Source organism: Aotus nancymaae, unplaced genomic scaffold (genome assembly GCF_030222135.1).
Source record: "Aotus nancymaae isolate 86718 unplaced genomic scaffold, 86718_ANA_hifiasm-v0.15.2.pri h1tg000012l, whole genome shotgun sequence".
Taxonomy (NCBI): domain Eukaryota; kingdom Metazoa; phylum Chordata; class Mammalia; order Primates; family Aotidae; genus Aotus; species Aotus nancymaae.
Genome location: NW_026988423.1, coordinates 23,147,864 through 23,155,910, shown reverse-complemented (window position 1 = coordinate 23,155,910; position 8,047 = coordinate 23,147,864).

Genomic DNA, 8,047 nt, shown 5'->3' with positions numbered 1-8,047 from the left:
CTCTCTCCAGTTAATGCTGCCTTCCTCACAGGCTGTCTGGCTCCAGACTGGTCTAGTTGTGGTCTCAGGGAACATAGCTATTGCAGAAATCTGGGTGAGAGGTGACTGGGGTGGCAGTAGTAGAGATGAACAGATTCAGGAAATATTTAGGAGTTATGTCAGCCAAGCTCCAGTCAGAAATCTGAAACCATACTAGTTATTTCTAACAAAGGGTTGATGTTTAGCCGGGTGTGGTGGTTCACACCTGTAATCTCAGCACTTTGGGAAGCCGAAGTGGGTGGATCATGAGGTCAGGAGTTTGAGACCAGCCTGGCCAATATGGTGAAACTTGGTCTCTATTAATAATACAAAGATTAGCTGGGTGTGGTGGCATGCGCCTGTAGTCCCAGCTACTTGTAAGACTGAGGCAGAAGAGGCCAGGCATGGTGGCTCATGCCTGTAATCCTAGCACTTTGGGAGGCCGAGGTGGGTGGATCACGTGAGGTCAGGAGTTCAAAACCAGCCTGGTCATCATGGTGAAACCCCATCTTTAAAAAAAAAAAAAAAAAAAAAAACACTGAGGCAGAAGAATCGTTTGAACTCAGGAGGCAAAGGTTGCAGTGAGCTGAGATCGTGCCACTGCACTCCAGTGTGGGCAACAGAGGAAGACTCCATCTCAAAATCAAAAAAAAAAAAAAAAAAAGTGTTTAACATGGGGAATTGGCCAGGTGCAGTGGCTCAGGCCTGTAATCCCAGCACATTGGGAGGCTGAGATGGGTGGATCACTTGAGGTCAGAAGTTTGAGACCAGCCTGGCGAACATGGTGAAACCCCATCTCTACTAAAAATACAAAAAATTAGCCAGGTGTAGTGGCGTGCACCTGTAATTCCAGCTACTCAGGAGGCTGAGACAAGAGAATCACTTGAACCTGGGAGGTGGAGGTTGCAGTGAGTTGAGATCGTACCACTGCACTAAAGCCTGGGCAACAGAGCAAAACTTTTGTCTCAAAAGAAATAATAATAATAATATGGGAAATCGGTTACAAAAATGTTGGAGAGGCTGAAGGAGCAAAAGGTAGAATGGAGGGTACTGAGGAACATAAGTTAAAGGGGTGGTAGCCATTGTCAGCACTGGTAGCAGAGGTGCACAGCTGTGGCCAGGTCTTTAGTGGCTGAGGAGGTGCCTGCTGCACTCAGGCACTGCTGAAGACTACAGGTATGTACTTCCACCACTAGTGATTAGAGCAGTGGCTGCTGCTTCCTTCTCCCACCTTCTCGTCGCCTGCTGGTGCCTACCACTGGTAGAGATTTAGTAGTTGGCCAGGGAATCTGGCAGTAGAAAGCAGAGTGTAGAAGGGAGAAGTGGGACTGAGAGACAACAAAGAAATACCCAGTAGAAGTAGAACCAAGAGAAATTGCTGATAGAGTCAACGCAATGTGGGGGATGGAAGGAAAGAAATCAAGGATGGCTCCCAGCTTTTTTTGGCTTGAGCAGCTGAGTGGATAATGGAGCCAAATACTGATAGGGGACAAAAATTGTTTGGAGGGAAGATGACATTAAAATGCTATACCAGGCCAGTTGCCAAAACAAGACAGTGTCGCCTTCAGCCTTCAGCCTCAGCTGGTAATGTGGGCATCAGGAAACCAGAATTTATCAGTGTTCTGAGCATCCAAAAATGACCATGGAAACAAGTAGTGATCTGGGGTTGCAAATAAATTTTAGCAACTGGGTGAATTCACAAATACAGAATCTGCAGATACTGAGAATCAGCTGGACTCCTAAGTTCCTGGTTGGTGCCTGGGCCTTTCAGCTTCTCTGTCTCCTCCAGCACATCCACCATAGCTCTTCAGAGATCATCTTCAGATAGCTTTCACCAGGCTTCTCTCTCCAAGTTGCAAGTTACTTCTTTTTGGCTACTTGCTCTGTAACCCTAGGAAAAGTCACTTAACTTCTATGCTTAGTTAACCCAGCCATGAAACAGTTATAAAAACACGAACTTACTCTGTCCTGTGGATAAACGTGAAAAGATTAAGTGGGATGGGCACAGTGGTTCACACCTGTAATCCCAGCACTTTGGGAGGCTGAGGTAGGAGGATCACTTAAGCCCAGGAGTTAAGAGACCAACCCGGGGAACAAAGCAAGACCATGTCTTTACAAAAAATAAAATAGCTGGGTATGGTTGTGCATTCCTGTGGTCCCAGCTACTTTGGACGTTGAAGCAGGAGGATAGTTTAAGCCCAGGAGGTCAAGGTTACAGTGAGCTACGATTGCACCACTGCACTGAAGCCTAGGTGGCAGAGTGAGACCCTGTCTCCAAAATATAAAAAAAAAGAGGTGCCAGTGCCATGAAATGTAAAATATAATATGTCACTAAGTATAAATTTTCACCTCGACCTTTTAGACTTTCCATTTGGCTACTCTCTCCCTACCCTAAGATCCTCACTTTTCCACAACTGTCCGATGCGAACTGCAAAACCAATCTGTTTGTCATGCACTACACATGACCCATGAGTTCTCTTTTTCAACTTTTAGGTAGGCGATTTTCCTTGCTGGAAGTGTCCCTCGCCTTCTCTGCTGATCCTAGGCTCTTGGCACTTCCAAGTAAACAAAAATCAAACTTGAGCATATCTTCACTCCCTCCTTTAATCCTACGAAAATGTCAGTAGAGGAAACTAAGGAGACGTAAACCAGCAAGGACAAATAATATGAAAGAAAATAATGAGAGACCAGAGAGCAACCATTTTGGAAGATGAAGTGGTAACTGACTTAGCAGGAGAAAGGGAAAAAAACCTGCAATCTAACTGCCTGTGGAGGACAGGGTCTAAGAGTCAGGAAGAAGTAAGCCACTTGACACTGCAGAACCCTGGAAAGGATCAGGAACACAAAGTGCCAGATAATTCTGATAGCAAGTGTGCAGGGTGGGGCTGAAAACAGGAGGTTGGTTGAAGGTTTATACAGGAAGCAGATCCCCAGAACCTTCCCTCACTGTGCACCCACCTTAACAGAAAATGGGCACCTTTGAACTATGGAGGCTCAGACATGAGAATACCAAGCAACTATGAGGACAGAAGTAAGGGGCCATGTTTAAATAAAAGGATTAAATAAAGGAATGAGTTTGCATCCAGCTCTCTTTCAGGCTTATACTTCCAAAGGAGAATTCTGAAAGAGTCTATGTCCAGGAAATTGATCAGGCAAAGAGGAAAGACCTACAGATACTGACAATTAGGATTTTTTAAGCAAATATCCAGACCCTACCTACACGTCAGCTTCCAGATTTTATGTCTTACTCTTGTGTGTGCGAACAAAATCATAAGCTACCATACAGAAGATAAGAAGGAAGTAGAGGACCTTTTATTTATTTATTTTTTTTGAGACAGAGTCTTGCTCTGTCACCCAGGCTGGAGTGCAATGGTGAGATCTTGCTCACTACAGTCTCCCCACTCCTGGGCTCAGGTGATCTCCCACTTCAGCCTCCTGAGTGGCTCGGATTACAGGCGTGCACCACCATGCCTGGCTAATTTTTGTATTTTTAGTTTAGACAGAGTTTCATCATGTTGGTCAGGTTGGTCTTAAACTCCTGACCTCATCGTGATCCACCTGCTTCGGCCTCCCAAAGTGCTAGGATTACAGATGGGAGCCACCACACCTGGCCAGCAATACACTCAACCAATAGGTCAAAGAAGAAGTCACAAGAGAAATTTAAAAATTAAAAACAAATAAGCCGGGCATGGTGGCTCATTCCTGCAGTTCCAGCACTTTGGGAGGCCAAGGTGGGCAGATCACTTGAGGTCAGGAGTTCCAGACCAGGCTGGCCAACATGGCAAAACCCCGTCTCTACTAAAAACACAATAATTAGCCAGACATAGTGGTACATGCCTGTAATCCCAGCAACTCAGGAGGCTGAGGCAGGAGAATTGCTTGGACCTGGGAGGTGGAGGTTGCAGTGAGCTGAGATCATGCCACTGTACTCCAGCCTGGGAGACAGTAAGACTCCATCTCAATAAGAAAAAAGAAAATTCGAAACAAATAAAAATGAAAGCACAATATACCAAAACTGATGGGATACAGCTAAAGCAGTGCTAAGAGGGAAATTTATGTGTAAATGTTTATGTTTAAGGAAGAGCTCAAATAATCTACAACTTAAGGAACTAAGAAGAGCAAAACTGAAACAGACAAAAAACAAAATAATGAAACCCAAAGCTAGCAGAAGAAAGGAAATAATAAAGATTAGAGCAGAATCTCATGGTTTGAAAGCCAGCTCAGCAGCAGAACAATAGAACAGGTAGATTTCTAAGGTTTTTGACTCCAGTCCCTGGCATTTGGATGGCATTTCTGGACCCACTGGGGCCATCGGGAACTTGCCACCCTAAAGGGAAGGACATGAGCCTGTCTGGCTTCACTATCTGCTGACTACAGCTCCAGGCCCTAGAGTGAACACAGGCAGTAGTCACATAGTGGATACAAGGGCCTTAGGCGAGACTCAGTGCTGGCTTCAGGTCTCACCCAGTAAAGTCCCAGTGGTGGCAGCCACAGAAGTTCTTGTGTCACCCAACCCCCAGCTCCAGGTAGCTCACCACACAGAGAGAGACACTCCATTTGTTTGGGGAGAAAGTAAGACAACAGGAGTCTCTGCCTGGTAATACAGATACTTCTGGATTTTATCTAACACTACCAAGGCAATATCTGTCTGAGTCAGCAAGAACCAGAGTGTTACTGGGCTTGGGGTGCTCCCTAATGCAGAGACTGCTTAGATCACATCAAAGTCCTTTTGAATACCTGGAAAGCCTTACTAAGAAGGATGAGTATAAATAAGCCCAGACGGCAAAGACTACAATAAATACCCGTCTCTTCAATTCCCAGAAACTGATGAACATCTACAAGCATCAGCACCATTTAGGAAGACATGAGGTCACCAAACAAACTAAATAAGGCACCAGGGACCTATCTTGGAGAGAGAGGGGAATGTGATCTTTCAGACAGAGAAGTCAAATAGCTGTTTTGAGGAAACTCAAATCAAAATAACACAAGGAATTCAGAATTCTATCAGATAAATTTAACAAAGAGATTGAAATAATTTAAAAGAAGCAGAAATTCTAGAATTGAAAATGCAATTCACATACTGAAAAATGCATCAGAGTTTTTTTTTAAAATTTTTTTTGAGACAGGGTCTCACTCTGTTGCCCAGGCTGGAGTGCAGTGGTATGATCCTGAGACTCACTGCAACCTCCACCTCCTGGGTTCAAGCAGTTCTCGTGCCTCAAGCTCCTAGGTAGCTGGGGTTACAGGCATGTGCCACTACACCTGGCTAATTTTCTGTAGTTTTGGTAGAGACAGGGTTTTGCCATGTTTGCCAAGCTGGTCTGGAACTCCTGGCCTCAAGTGATCCACCTGCCCTGGCCTCCTAAAGTCCTGGAATTACAGGCGTGAGCCAATAAATCTGGACCATGCATGAGAGTCTTTTAATAGCAGAATTGATAAAGCAGAAGAATTAGTGAATTTGAAGACAGGCTATTTGAAAATATACAGTCTGGGCTGCGCGTGGTAGCTCATGCCTATAATCCCAGCACTTTGGGAGGATGAGGTGGGTGGATCACTTCAGGTCAGGAGTTCAAGACCAGCCTGACAAACATGGAGAAACCCCATCTCTACTAAAAATACAAAAATTAGCTGGGCATGCTCGTGGGCACTTGTAGTCCTAGTTACTCAGGAGGCTGAGGCAGGAGAATCACTGAACCCAGGAAGTGGAGGTTTCAGTGAGCTGAGATCACTCCATTGCACTCCAGCCTAGGCAACAGAGTGAGACTCCATCTCAAAAACAAAAAAATACGGCTGAATGCGGTGGCTCATGCCTGTAATCCCAGCACTTTGGGAGGCCAAGGTGGGCGGATCACGAGGTCAAGAGATCAAGACCTTCCTGGCCAACATGGTGAAACCTCATCTCTACTAAAAATACAAAAATTAGCCGGGTGTGGTGGCACGCGCCTCTGGTCCCAGCTACTCGGGAGGCTGAAGTGGAAGAATCGCTTGAAACCAGGAGGCGGAGGTTGCAGTGAGCCAAGATTGTGCCACTGCATTCCAGCCTGGCGACAGAGCAAGACTCTGTCTCAAAGAAAAAAAAAAAAAGAAAATACACAGAGGAGATGAAAGATGAAAGAAAATAATAATGGATGAGGCATGCCTATAAGATCTAGAAAATTGCCTCAAAAGGGCAAATCTAGAGTTACTGGTCTTAAAGAGGAGATAGAGAAAGAGATGGGGTAGAAAGTTTATTCAAAGGGATAACAGAGAACTTCCCAAGCCTGGAGAAAGATATCAATATCCAAGTACAAGATTATAGAACATAAGCAGATTTAACCCAAAGAAGACTATCTCAAGGCATTTAATTATCAAACTCCCAAAGGTCAAGGATAAGGAAGGGATCCTAGAAGCAGTGTTTCCATTGTGTGTTTTTTAATTTGAGGTTACCATGAGGCTTGCAAATACTATCTTGTTTTGTTTTGAGACTGTGTCTCGCTCTGTCACCCAGGCTGGAGTGCAGTGGCACAATCTCAGCTCACTGCAACCTCTGTCTCCTGGGTTTAAGTGATTCTCCTTCCTCAGCCTGCTGAGTAGCTGGGACTACAGGCATGTGCCACCACGCCCAGCTAATTTTTGTATTTCTAGCAGAGATGGGGTTTCACCATATTGGCCAGGCTGGTCACGAACTCCTAACCTCATGATCTACCCACCTAGGCCTCCCAAAGTGCTGGGAATACAGGTGTGACCAACTGCGCCCCTGCCCCAATTTTTTATTTTTAAATCACAGCCCATTGACAGAGCCGATGAAAACTTAGAGTGGGGAAAGAACACCCTCCACAATAAATGGTACTGCGAAAACTGGATAGCCACCTGCAGAAGAATGAAACTGGACCCCTATCTCTCACCACACATAAAAATGAACTCAAAATAGATTAAAGACTGAAACATAAGACCTGAATTTATAAAAATACCAGAAGAAACCCTAGGGAAAACTCTCCTGGACATTGGTCTAGGCAAAACATTTACAACCAAGACCTCAAAAGCACAGCAACAAAAACAGAAATAGACAAATGGGTCTTAATTAAAGTAAAAAGCTTATGCACAGCAAAAGAAATAATGAACAGGCCGGGAGCGGTGGCTCACGCCTGTAATCCCAGCACTTTGGGAGGCCGAGGCGGGTGGATCACGAGGTCAAGAGATCGAGACCATCCTGGTCAACATGGTGAAACCCCGTCTCTACTAAAAATACAAAAATTAGCCGGGCATGGTGGTACGCGCCTGTAGTCCCAGCTACTCGGGAGGCTGAGGCAGGAGAATTGCTTGAACCCAGAAAGCGGAGGTTGCGGTGAGCCGAGATCGCGCCATTGCACTCCAGCCTGGGTAACAAGAGCGAAACTCCGTCTCAAAAAAAGAAATAATGAACAGAGTGAAGAGACAATCTGTTGAATGGGAGAAAATATTCACAAACTATTCATCCAACGGGATTAATATCCAGAATATACAAGGAATTCAAACAACAGGAAAAGAAACCAAATAATCCCATTAAAAAGTTGGCAAAAGAGACATTTCCTTTTTTTTTCTGGGACAGCCTTACTCTGTCAGCCAGGCTGGAGTGCAGTGGCATGGTCTCAGCTCACTGCAACCTCTGCCTCCCGAGTTCAAACGATTCTCCTGCCTCAGCCTCCCAAGTAGCTGGGATTGCAGGTATGTGCTACCATGCTCAACTATTTTTTGTATTTTTAGTAGAGATAGGTTTTTGCCATGTTGGCCAAGCTGGCGTCAAACTCCTGACTGCAAGTGATCCACCTGCCTTGACCTCCCAAAGTGCTCTGATTATAGGTGTGAGCCACCACACCCAGCTGACATTTCTCAAAAGAAGACATACAAATGGTTAACAGGTATATGAGAAAATGCTCAACATCACTAATCATCAGAGAAATGCAAATCAAAACCACAATGAGATACAAGCTTACCCCAATCAGAATGGCTATTACTAAAAAGACAAATAATTACAGGTATCGATGAGGATGGGGAGAAAAGGAAACTCTTA